We start from the raw sequence: 12,934 nt of genomic DNA, 5'->3' as shown, positions 1-12,934 counted from the left end.
TCCGGCAAAGTTTTCATTCTTGTATCCTTTGACCTCTAAGTGTGACCTTGACCTTAGACCTAGGGACCTGGTTCTTGCGCAAGACACTCCTTCTCATGATGAGAACAATTGTGCCAACTTTCATCAAAATCCCCCTATGCATGAAGAAGATATGCTCCGACAAGTCATTTTTGAATTTGACCTTTGACCTCTTTAAATGTGACCCTTTACCCTTTGCCTAGGGACCTGTTCTTGCGCATGACACTCCGTCTCATGATGGTGAACAACTGTGCCAAGTTTCATCAAAATCCCCTTTATGCATGTAGAAGATATGCTCCGGACAAGGTCCGTTTGGACGCCGCCCCCCCCCGCCCGGGGCGTTCCCATAATACGTCCCATTTTTCAAACGGGCGTAAAAATGATTCTACATGAACAGGCCACTGTGACCTTGACCTTTAATAGACTGACCCCAAAATCAATAGGGGTCATCTACTCTGCATGTTCAATCATCCCATGAAGTTTCAACATTCTGGGTCAAATGGTTTTTCAAGTTATTGATCGGAACTGGTTATCAATGTTCAGGGCCCTGTGACCTTGACTTTAACGGAGTGACCCCAAAAACAATAAGGGTCATTTACTCTGCATGAACAATCCTCCTATGAAGTTTCAACATTCTGGGGCGAGAGGTTCTCAAGTTATTGATTGGAAATGGTTTTCCATGTTCAGGCCCCTGTTTGGCCTTGGACCTTTCACAGAGTGACCCCCAAAAAACGTTAGGGGTTTATCTACTCTGCATGACCAATTTTTCCTACGAAGTTTCATATTCTGGTCTAATGGTTCTCAAGTTACTGACCGGAAATGGTTTTCAATGTGCGGGCCCCGTGGACCTTGACCCTTTTACGAGTGACCCCAAAATCGTTAGGGGTCATCTACTCTGTATGACCAATCATCCTATTAAGTTTCAACATCCTGGGTCAAGTGGTTCTCAAGTTACTGACCGGAAATGGTTTTCAATGTTCGGGCCCCTGTGACCTTGACCTTAATGGAGTGACCCCAAAAACGATAGGGGTCATCTACTTTGCATGTACAATCATCTATGAAGTTTCACATTCTGGGTCAAGTGGTTCTCTATTATTGATCAGAAATGGTTTTCAATGTTCAGGCCCCTGTTTACCTTGACCTTTGACAGAGTGATCCCATAAACAATAAGGGGCATCTACTCTTTATGACCAATCATCCTATCATGTTTCAACATTCTGGGTCAGGTGGTTCTCTAGTTATTTATTGAAATGGTTTTCAATGTTCAGGCCCCTGTGACCTTGACCTTTGACGGAGTGACCCCAAAATCAATAGGGGTCATTATACTCTTCATGACCAATCATCCTAAAGAAGTTTCAACATTCTGGGTCAAGTGGTTCTCTAGTTATGATCGGAAATGGTTTTCAATGTTCAGGCCCCTGTGACCTTGACCTTTGATGGAGTGACCCCAAAAACAATAGGGTCGTACTTTCCCGAGCCCTGCAACCCTATGAAGTTTGAAGGTTCTAGGTCAAAGGGGTTTTCCAGTTATTGCCGGAAATGAAGTGTGAAAGTACGGAGGACGGACAGGGCAAAAACAATATGTCTCCTGGGGGAGACATAATAACTCACTAAAGAAATCCGAACGAAATTGTGTGCGCACAACCACATTATGGTGATCTAAATTCTGTTCAAGTTTCATAGTTCTAGGTTAAATATATCAAAAGTTATGATACAGAAATTTGCCATATTTATAGTACCCTGTATAGTTAACACTGGAAACTTCTATGGGCGGTAACTCTAGTGTTACTTAGGCAATCCGTCTGAAACTTGATGGGCCGCACAACATAGTGGTGAACATGTCTATGAAGTTTCATTTAAATATTCTCAACTTATTCCTAGATATGGCTCCGGACGGGCGGACGAATGCCAAAACTATTTTTCTCTCCGACTTTTGTCGGGGGATAAAAAAATAGCAAAGGACCAATGTTTTAAAGGGTAGTTTTGATTTGGGGAAAACAATACTGATACTGTGTTGGACAGCTGGGGGGTTTGACTGGATCAAAGTTGTAACCCCAGAGGACTGGTACGATGAAGCTGACATCCTACGATGTTATTTTTAAATATGAAACCCAAATACTGTGAAACCATTAACATTCGTGGGGAATAATTTTCATGGATTTTTGTGGATGAGCCAATCCATGAAATTTAATCCCCAAAGAACATATAAAATTCCCATTCACTTTATGTTCAAAAGTTGTAAAATGAATTCATATCCCCACGAAATTGCCCTTTGTACCAAAACCATGAAATTTCACAGTACAGTAATAAATAAGACAAACTATCAAATAATGTTAAAGTTTACTTCTGAATCATAATAGACAAAAAACACAAAAAACAATGCAATATTTTCCCTCACAACGGCAAAAAGTATATATAACAAGTATGAAGTACATCCCATTTGATAGTTAAAAGTTTCAACCTGCAAAACAACAAAGTTGGGATTTCAAATTTACATGGGTGCATAAAGAAGACCTGGGTACAACCATCAAACTTTTGTCTTCCTCACATGAAAAAATTCTGCATCCATCTGAAGGAAAGGGTACTCGAGTGTTCCAATGTATAGACCAATTTTAAATCGGCCACACATGAACTATAGTAAATGCTGAACCCTTTTCTTTCTTGCAACTGAACACACATACATCATAAAATTGTATACACTCTCAGAAATAAAACTATGAACAGATATATATTTACACTCTCTGAAATGTAACTGAAAAGAGCTACATTTTTATACTCAGAATAAAACTGAACAGAGCTTTATTTACACTCTTGGAAATAAAATTGAACAGAGCCCATATTTACACACTCAAAAAAAAAACTGAACAGAACTATATGTAAATCTCGGAAAAAAACTGAACAGAGCTATATGTATACTCTCAAAAATAAAACTGAACAGAGCTACATGTTTACTCTTGGAAATAAAACTGAACAGAGCTATGTATGTATACTCTCGGAAATAAAACTGAACAGAGCTAACTGGACGGATGGACGGACGATGGGCAATCACAAAAGCTCGCCCTGTCACTGTGACAGGTGAGCTAAAAAGTTGGCCTTTTCGTTTTCTATTCTCAGCATGTAGTAGCATAAAATGATTTCCTCATTTTTTTAAATATTCTTTTGTCATTTTCATTTCAATATTGAACCACTAAAGTCCTGTCACAACATGTTTATTTCTGTGACACTTACTGGGAAGATAGCAAAAATCTGGTTCTAGAATATATTTTCCTCTGGCACAGCATCTATGAATGACTGGTATGACTTCATTGCTTTGTTTAGTTTTGTCATGGATAAGTTCTTGCAACTTCTGTTGAACAGCAAGGATCGATTCAGGTTACTTATAGATATGCCTCATCCACCAAACAGTACGACTCCATGACAGTATGACCTCAGCTCAGCCAGCTGGGGAGCACTTCAGCAACACTTTGTGCTTGATGAACAAAAGGAATGCCATTTTGTCTCTCATTTTCCTAGTACTGTCTGCTAGGCCTTTATGCTCCTGAGCTACATTCCACCCAGTGTCGTCAATCTGTAACAAGAGTGGCAAACTATCACAAACAAGAGTGCAAGAATGTCACAATATACGCCCGTCACAGCAAATTTCTTTACTCTAGCACCTGTATTTGCAAATGGAATTTTAACTTTGTGGTTGTTTAGTAATAACTAAGTGTTTTGTTTTTCTAAGTCCACAAAAAAACTCCTTACCAGGTAGAGATACCTTAAAATACACCTAAAATTGGAAAGTAACATCTATGTTGTACCACAGAAAAGTGGTCTTGGTTTTTTCCTACGGTCAATTATAAAAAAGTTACAATATAAGTTATTTATAGTAACAACTAAGGGAAGTTAATCTTAAAAAAAAAAAAAAAAAAAAATCAAAAAAAAAATTGTAAGTCCTCACAAAAATCTTTACCAGGTAGAGACTGGTCAAAATACACCTCAAAATTGGATGTAGCATGCATATTGTACTACAGAAAAGTGGTCTCGATTTTTCCCTATGACTAGTAATGAAAAAGTTACAATATAAGCTATTCATAGTAACAACAAAGGGAAGTAATTCGAAAGAAGAATGCGCATGAACTTGTCTCATGATCGGTATAATTTGTCAAGTTACATCAAAATCCCTCCATGCATGAAGAAGAAATGCTTCCGACAAAGTCTTCTTGTATTACCTTTGCCTCTAAGTGTGACCTTGACCTTAGACCTAGGGACCTAGTTCTTGCATATGACACTACGTCTCGTGGTGGTGAACATTTGTGCCAAGTTATATCAAAATCCCTCTATGCATGAAGAAGACATGTTCCGGACAAGGTTTTCATTCTTGTATCCTTTGACCTCTAAGTGTGACCTTGACCTTAGACCTAGGACCTGGTTCTTGCGCATGACACTCCCTCATGTGGTGAACATTTGTGCCAAGTTATATCAAAATCCCTCTATGCATGAAGAAGAAATGCTCCGGACAAAGTTTTCATTCTTGTATCCTTTGACCTCTAAGTGTGGCCTTGACCTTAGACCTAGGGACCTGGTTCTTGCGCATGACACTCCTTCTCATCATGATGAACAATTGTGCCAACTTTCATCAAAATCCCTCTATGCATGAAGAAGATATGCTCCGGACAAAGTCATTCTTGAATTTGACCTTTGACCTCTAAGTGTGACCTTGACCTTAGACCTAGGGACCTGGTTCTTGCGCAGGACACTCCGTCTCATGATGGTGAACAACTGTGCCAAGTTTCATCAAAATCCCTTCATGCATGTAGAAGATATGCTCCGGACAAGGTCTGTGGACGCCGCCCGCTCGCCCGCCTGCCAACCCGCCCGCCTGCCCGCCCGCCAGGGGCGTTCCCATAATACGTCCCGTTTTTCAAACGGGCGTATAAAAATACAAATCTTGCAGTAATAATCACAGATTAAATTTATTTAGAGGCATGTAATTCTCACATCATAATTCTGGAGATAATACTGCTCTCAAAGGGCTGGTTACTGAACTAGTCTTGGCTTTTATAGATATGCATTTTTTCTTTTATTAAGTATGGTTGAAATCAAAGAACAAGAGCACCATCTGCAGATGTCATCGCTCGTCTGCAGATGCTTGACAATATGTTAGAAAAGGTTTATGGTCCTTGGTCTTAACTGATATATATGATGTTTCAATTGAACTTAAACAAAAAACAACCAATACCGATTTTCTAAATTAACAGAAGCTGTCTGTAAGACAGCCAGTGCTCAACTATTCGAATCATTGTCACAGAAACAGGAATATTAATCTGATGTTAAAGTATCAATAGAGTTTCAACCAAAACTTTAACCAGAAGTTTTCTTAGTCCAACAGGGGGCATAATTTGCCCAAAATACATGTCAGAATTATGGGACTTGATGCAATCAACTAGTTTTATAACCCTGAAGACACATGTGAAGTTTCAATTAACTATCTGCATTTGTTTTGCAGATGGTAACTTGCACGCAAAACTTTTACCAGAATTTTTAAGTCCAAAAGGGGGTATAATGTGACAAAAATACATGTCAGAGTTATGGGACTTGGTGCTTTCACCTAGATTCATAACTGCGAAGACACATGTGAAGTTTCAATTCAATATCTGCATTAGTTTTGGAGACAGTAACTTGCATGTAAAACTTTAACCAGAATTTTATAAGTCCATAACGGGGAATAATTTGCCCAAAATACATGTCAGAGTTATAGGACTTGACCCAATGAGGTTGGTTATTGACCTAGAAAAAGAAACAAGAGCTTTCACAGAAGACAGCGCGCACAACTATTTCGATGCTGGATAGTGAAACTTGGCACATTTGATGAAGCTGGAGCTGTCACTGGAGAGTTAAATGTGGATGAAGATATTGCATAATAGCTTGAATCTGAGTCAAAAGTATTAAGTAATAAGAGGGATAAAGATCAAGTGTATCAAAACATTAAATAAGTATCATTCTAAGCAAAAAGGGGGCATAATTCATGAAATATTAGTGCAAGAGTGATGCACCTTGTTTCATGTGATAAGGTTGATGATGTGGAACAACTGCTACAAGTTTAAATCAAATCCATTTTGTAATAACTTAGATATAGTGAAAATGCATCAAAATTAACTTTTAATTCTAAGTAAAAGGGGGTTTAATTCATTAAATATTGGTGCCAGAGTTATGGACCTTGTGTCATATGATGTGGGTGATAAGGTGGAACAACTATTTTAAGTTTGAATCAAATCTATTCAGTAACAACCGAGATAGAGCTAAATTGCATATAATTAACCTGAAATTGTAAGTAAAAGAGGGGATTATTCATGAAATACTGGTGCAAGAGTTATGGCCCTTGTGTCATATGATGTGAGTGATGATGTTGAAAAACTACTTTAAGTTTGAAACAAATCCAATTAGTAATAACTGAGATAGCGTGAAAGTGCATCAAAACTTTAACCTGAAATTACAAGTAAAAGGGGGGATAATTCATCAAATATTGGTACCAGAGTTATGGACCTTGTGACATATGAAGTTGGAGATGATGTGGAACAACTACTTTCAGTTTGAATTAAGCCCATTTAGTAAGAAATAAAGATAAAGTGAAAGTGCATCAAAACTTTAACCTGAAATTCTAAGTAAAAAGGGGGATAATTCATGAAATACTGGTACAAGAGATATAGCCCATGTGTCATATGATGTGAGTGATGATGTTGAACAACTATTTTATGTCTGAATCAAATCCATTTAATAATAACTGTGAGAAAGTGAAAGTGCACCAAAACATTAACCCGAAATTCTAAGTAAAAAGGGGGGATAATTCATGAAATATTGATGCAAGAGTTATGACCCTTGGGCCAAATGATGTGGGTGATGATGAAGAACAACTATTTTAAGTTTGAAGTAAATCCATCAAGTAATAACAAAGATAAAGAGAAGGTGCATCAAAACTTTAACCAAAGTGCGAACGTGGAAGGACGCCGACGCCAGGTCAAGTAGGATAGCTCTCTATACTTTGTATAGTCAAGCTAAAAATAAGTTTTAAAGCTATATGCCTTTAAATGATAGCCATATGTACTGGCATGCAAAACATTAACCAAGGTGTGACGCCGATGCCAGGGGGAGTAGAATAGCTAGACTATTCTTTGAATAGGCAAACTAATAAAATAAAAAATTAATGTATGTCCACAGACAGAATGTCAAGCTCGCCAGCTGTCTAAGTGTGACCTTGACCTTATACCTAAGGAGCTGGTCCTTGCGCATTACACTCTGTCTCATAATGGTGCACATTCATGCCAAGTTACATCAAAATCCCACTGTGCATGAAGAAAAATGCTTCAGACAAACTTCAATTTGACCTTTCACCTCCAACAGTGACCTTGACCTTTAAGATAGGACCATGGGGTTTCGCATGACATACCTTCTCATTAAGGTAAACATTAATGCCAAATATAAACAAGACTGGTCCATGCATGTCAAAGTTATGGTCCGGACAAAATCGGACAGACGGACGCACGGACACACGCACAAGTCTAGCTCACCGCAATCAGGTTCGACAATAAAACTAGATATTCATGGGCAACATGTTAAAGCCCTGCTCCCATCCTACCTATTAACCTTAAATTGTCACTGAAAAAGCATGAAAGTCCCGACTATGAACAGTGACGCCTGTCAAAACAGAGTCTACTTTATATTAAACTCTATATGAAGTACCTGTGGTTTTGCGTGCTAAGGTGTGACACGTGGCCGTTAACAGTTAGCTATTGTTATCATGGGTTGCATACACACAAAAGAATTTGAACAGTCAGGGAGCAGGGCTTTAAACCCGCCAGCTGTCAAGATCTGATATGACCTTTGACCCTGCCAACTGTGACCTTGAATTTTGAGATAGGAATTAACCTGGGGTTTGTGCATGACTCTCCGTCTCACTGAGGTTAACATTCATGCCAAATATAATTCAGATTGCTCCATATATGTCAAAGTTAAATTCCGGACAAGCGGTCAAGATCAGACATGACTTTTGACCTCCAACTGTGACCTTTACCTTTGAGATAGGAACCTGGGATTTGTGCATAACATTCTGGCTCACTGAGGTTAACATTCATGCCAAATATAAACAAATTGCTCCATGCATGTCAAGGTTATGGTCCCAACAAACAAATCAGGACAGACAGACACACACACACATTGATGCACGCAACCTGCAAATACACCAGACTATGTCCTCACTTCCGCAAGTTGGCTTGACAAAATTCACTATGGATTAACTTAAATGAATAATTAAGATACTCACAAATTCTGGTTTTATGAATAATGGGTATATCTTCCGCAGCTTCTGAGATCTGCTTTTCTCTGACATATCTGGTAAGTTCAGGACTCATTCCTCCAAGGTGAGCCTCGGCAACTGCCTAACAGATGCCGAATTACTGGTCTTAATTGAGTGATATTTCTTTTTTCCACACCATCTGTCCCCACTTCCTCTGCTTATTTTCCTTGATCATTATTTTCTGAAATAATTTCAATAATTATTGATACATGGTTTTAGGCCTGTGTTTTAAGTACACTTCAAAAATATTGTAAAATGCAATAAATAGATATTTGAAATTGGTAAACTTGTATACATTAAATCATTAATAAAGTTTGTTTGTTTTGGGTTTAACGCCGTTTTTCAACAGTATTTCAGTCATGTAACGGCAGGCAGTTAACCTAACCAGTGTTCCTGGATTCTGTACCAGTACAAACCTGTTCTCTGCAAGTAACTGCCAACTTCCCCACATGAATCAGAGGTGGAGGACTAATGATTTCAGACACAATGTCGTTTATCAAATAGTCACGGAGAACATACGTCCAGCCCGAGGATCGAACTCGCGACCCCGCGATCCGTAGACCGACGCTCTATTTACTGAGCTAAGCGGGCGGGTCCATTAATAAAGTAGAAGGATCATGCAAGATTCATATTAAACTAGGTCATGAGTTAGAAATTGTATATATATACCTATATCTTTGTTTGTTTGATTTGGGTTTAACGCCATTTTTCAACAGTATTTCAGTCATGTAACGGCGGGCAGTTAACCTAACCAATGTTCCTGGATTCTGTACCAGTACAAACCTGTTCTCTGCAAGTAATGCCGACTTCCCCACATGAATCAGAGGCGGAGGACTCATGATATCAGACACAATGTCGTTTATCAAATAGTCACGGAGAACATACGTCCCGCCTGAGGATCGAACTCACGACCCCGTTATGTACCTATATATCTATAAAAATTCAGTAAAAAACTTGGCTTGTATTTGATAAGTGAATATGAATAGGCAGAAAAAAACAACAACATATTAATGTACTTTTTGTAATGTATGTTGCCAGACTACTTCCATCAACCCTTACCCTGCTAGATTTCTATAATGAACAGATCTTTCTTTCAATTTGGACAGTACCATTAAATGTTAAAAGGGGTGCTTACCAAAAAGTTACTGAAGGGTGAACAGTGCAGACCAGATGTGCAGGCTGATCTTGGTCTGCACTAGTCGCAAAGGCAGAATCACTTCAAAGCCCCCAGCAGGCTAAGCGTTAATATATATGACCTGACACAGTTCTATAAATAGCACATATAACAAGAGCTGTTCGTAAGACAGCCAGTGCTCTACTATTCAAACTGTTGTCACAGAAGCAGGAATATTAATCTAATGTTAAAAAATTAAGTTTCAACCAAAACTTTAACCAGAAGTTTTCCAAGTCCAAAAGGGGGCATAATTTGCCCAAAATACATGTCAGAGGTAGGGGACTTGATGCAATCAACTAGATCTAGTTTTATAAACCCGAAGACACATGTGAAGTTTCAATTTAATATCTGCATTTGTTTTGCAGATGGTAACTTGCACATAAAACTTTAACCAGAATTTTCTTAGTCCAACAGGGGGCATAATTTGCCCAAAATATATGTCAGAGTTATGGGACTTGACCCAGTGAGGTTGGTTATTGATCTAGAAAAAGAATATGCAAGTTTCAAATCTATATGCCTTTAAGACAGAATAGCTATATGTAACTGAATTCAAAACTTTAATGGGGACTTCCAATGTCCAAAGGGGGCATATAATTTGACCAAAATTCATGTCGGAGTGATGGGACTTGATGCTATCAACAAGTTTTATAACCCCGAAGACACGTGAAGTTTCAATTCAATATGTGCATTAGTTTTGGAGATAGTAACTTGCATGTAAAACTTTAACCAGAATTTTCTAAGTCCAAAAGGGGGCATAATTTACTCAAAATACATGTTAGAGTTATGGAACTTAACCCAGTGAGGTTGGTAATTGACCTTGAAAAAGAATAAATAAGTTTCCAAGATATATGCCTTTAAATGTTAGCTGTATGTACTTGCATGCAAGAATAGCTAGACTATTCGAGCTAAAAAGGAAAGGTAGCTTGTCTAAAATTCAGGAATTTGGTCAGACAGTCTGGCAACTGTCAGAAAAGTCTGCATAATCCTAAATATTACAAAAATTAAACAAATCCTGTGGAATTACATGTGTATCTAAGTGGTATCAACTCTATAAACAAGAGGACCATGATGGTCCTGATCGCTCACCTGTCCCCACATGACCCAGTTTTAAACCGAGTATGATTTCGTTTTTTTCTATTATTTGACATTGTGACCTAGTTTTTGAGCTCATGTGACCCAGTGTTGAATCTGACCTAGATATCATCAAGATAAAAATTCTAAGCAATTTTCATGAAGATCCACTGAAAAATATGGCCTCTAGAGGTCACAAGATTTTTTATTATTTGACCTACTGACCTAGTTTTTGATGGCACGTGACCCGGTTTCGAACTTGATCTAGATATCATCAAGGTGAACACTCTGAATAACTTTCGTGATGTTCCATTGAAAAGTATGGCCTCTAGAGAGGTCACAAGGTTTTTCTATTTTTAGACCTACTGACCTAGTTTTCGATTGCAGTTGACCCAGTTTCAAACTTGACCTAGATATCATCAAGATAAACATTCTGACTAACTTTCATAAAGATCCCATGAAAAATGTGACCTCTAGAGTGGTCACAAGCAAAAGTTTACGCATGCACGGACGACGGACGCTGCGCGATCACAAAAGCTAACATTGTCACTTTGTGACATGTGATCTAAAAAGCAAGAGGGCCAAGATGGCCCTAGGTTGCTCACTTGAATAACACACCATAACAGACACCATAACAGTGTAAACATGTTTTATCTAGTGATTTCATGTAAAATATTCTGACCAATTTCCATTAAGTCTGGACCAAAAATTGTGTCTTCTTGAGGGTAAACAAGCTTTTTTTTCAATTGATTTGACCTTCTGACATAGTTCTTTTTATCCCACATGACCCCGATTCGAACTTGTCCAAATTTCATAATAAACATTCTTACAAAGTTTTGGGAAATTTGGAGCAAAAAAAGTGGCATGTAATGTGCATACAATCTTTCTCTTGATTAGACCTACTGACCTAGTTTTGACCCTACATGATCCAGATTTGAATCATCTAAGACTTCATAGTTTTCCAAAGATAGGTGAAAACAAGCTTATTCTTTGATTTGATCTGGTGATTTAGTTTTTTACCCACATGACCCAGCTGAAAATTCATATGATATTTCATGCATACAAACATTCCTAACAAGTTTCATCCACATAAAATGAACAAGACTGTTCACTTTTCCTTTGATTTTACCTAGTTCTTAACCCCAAACGACTCAGTTTTGAACTTGGCCTAGGAATCATCAAGATAAAAATTCTGACCAAGTTTCATGAAAATAAGGTAATAAATGTGGCCTCAAGAGTGTTAACAAGCTTTTCCTTTGATTTGACTGGGTGACCTACTTTTTGACTCCATATGACTTGGATTTAAATCTGGCCTAGAAATCATCAAGATAAACATTCTGACCAAGTTTCATGAAGATAGGATCTTAAATGTGGGACTAAATGTGGCCTTTACATTAACAAGCTTTTCCTCTGATTTGACTTGATGACCTAGGTTTTGACCTGACATGACCAAGTTTCGATCCAGACCTAGAGATCATCAAGATAATCATTTTGTGCAAGTTTCAAATCAAAGCATAAATAAAACCTATCTACGGCTGGAAGTGCCAAAAAAGATAATTTTGCCTCTTTCAAGGGCAGTAACTCTAGAACCTATGATGGAATACAGCCGGTTTTCAAAAGGAACTGAGATCTTTTTGTGACTTAACTTGCCTGTAAGTGTGGTTAAAATCAAATATAAAATGTCACTTCTATCATGTTCACAAGGTAAAAATTAACAAATGCTGGCTCTTTCAGCGGTCAATCAGGGGCCGTAACTCTGGAACCTATAACTGGATCAGACAGACTGATCATGAAATCCAATATTTATTATTATTCAAAATATTTTACGAGTTTGTATCAAATCAAACCATAAATAAAGTCTCTATATGGCTGCAAAAGCCAAAATAGCAAATTTTGGCCCTTTAAGGGGCCATATCTATGGAACTCATGATGGGATATGGCCAGTTTTCGAAGGGAACTGAGATATTATGCCAATACAAGTTGTGTGCAAGTTTTATTTAAGTTGATTGCAAAATGTGGTCTCTATCGTGTTCACAAGCCGAAAATAGCAAATTTTGGCCCTTCAAGGAGACATAACTCTGGAACCCATGATGGGATCTGGCCAGTTTTCAAAAGGAACCGAGATATTATGCCAGTACAAATTGTGTGCCAGTTTGATTAAAGTAGATAGCAGAATGTGGTCTCTATCGTGTTCACAACAAAAAATATCAAATTTTATGGGGCCAAAACTCTGGAACCCATGATAGAATCTGGCCAGTTTTCAAAAAGGAACTGAGCTATTATGCCAATATAAGTTATGTTCAAGTTTGATTAAAGTTGATTGCAAAATGTGTTCTCTA

At 38.0% G+C, this 12,934-nt stretch overlaps 1 long non-coding RNA gene across 3 annotated transcripts in view; it reads right to left on the bottom strand.

The window, feature by feature from the left end:
• Positions 1 to 2,911: 2,911 nt before the first annotated feature.
• The window catches only part of LOC123524954 (uncharacterized), a 34,812-nt gene continuing 24,789 nt past the window's right edge, over positions 2,912 to 12,934 (bottom strand). For all 3 annotated transcript variants that reach the window (XR_008370202.1, XR_008370204.1, XR_008370203.1), the window contains 2 exons: positions 8,318 to 8,531; positions 2,912 to 3,586 (listed from right to left, as the gene is read on the bottom strand). This is a non-coding gene — a long non-coding RNA (uncharacterized LOC123524954). The remainder of the gene's footprint in view (positions 3,587 to 8,317; positions 8,532 to 12,934) is intronic.

Source organism: Mercenaria mercenaria, chromosome 3 (genome assembly GCF_021730395.1).
Source record: "Mercenaria mercenaria strain notata chromosome 3, MADL_Memer_1, whole genome shotgun sequence".
NCBI classification, from domain to species: Eukaryota; Metazoa; Mollusca; class Bivalvia; order Venerida; family Veneridae; genus Mercenaria; species Mercenaria mercenaria.
The sequence above is the reverse complement of the archived record's forward strand: the minus strand, read 5'-3'. Positions and strand labels throughout refer to the sequence as shown.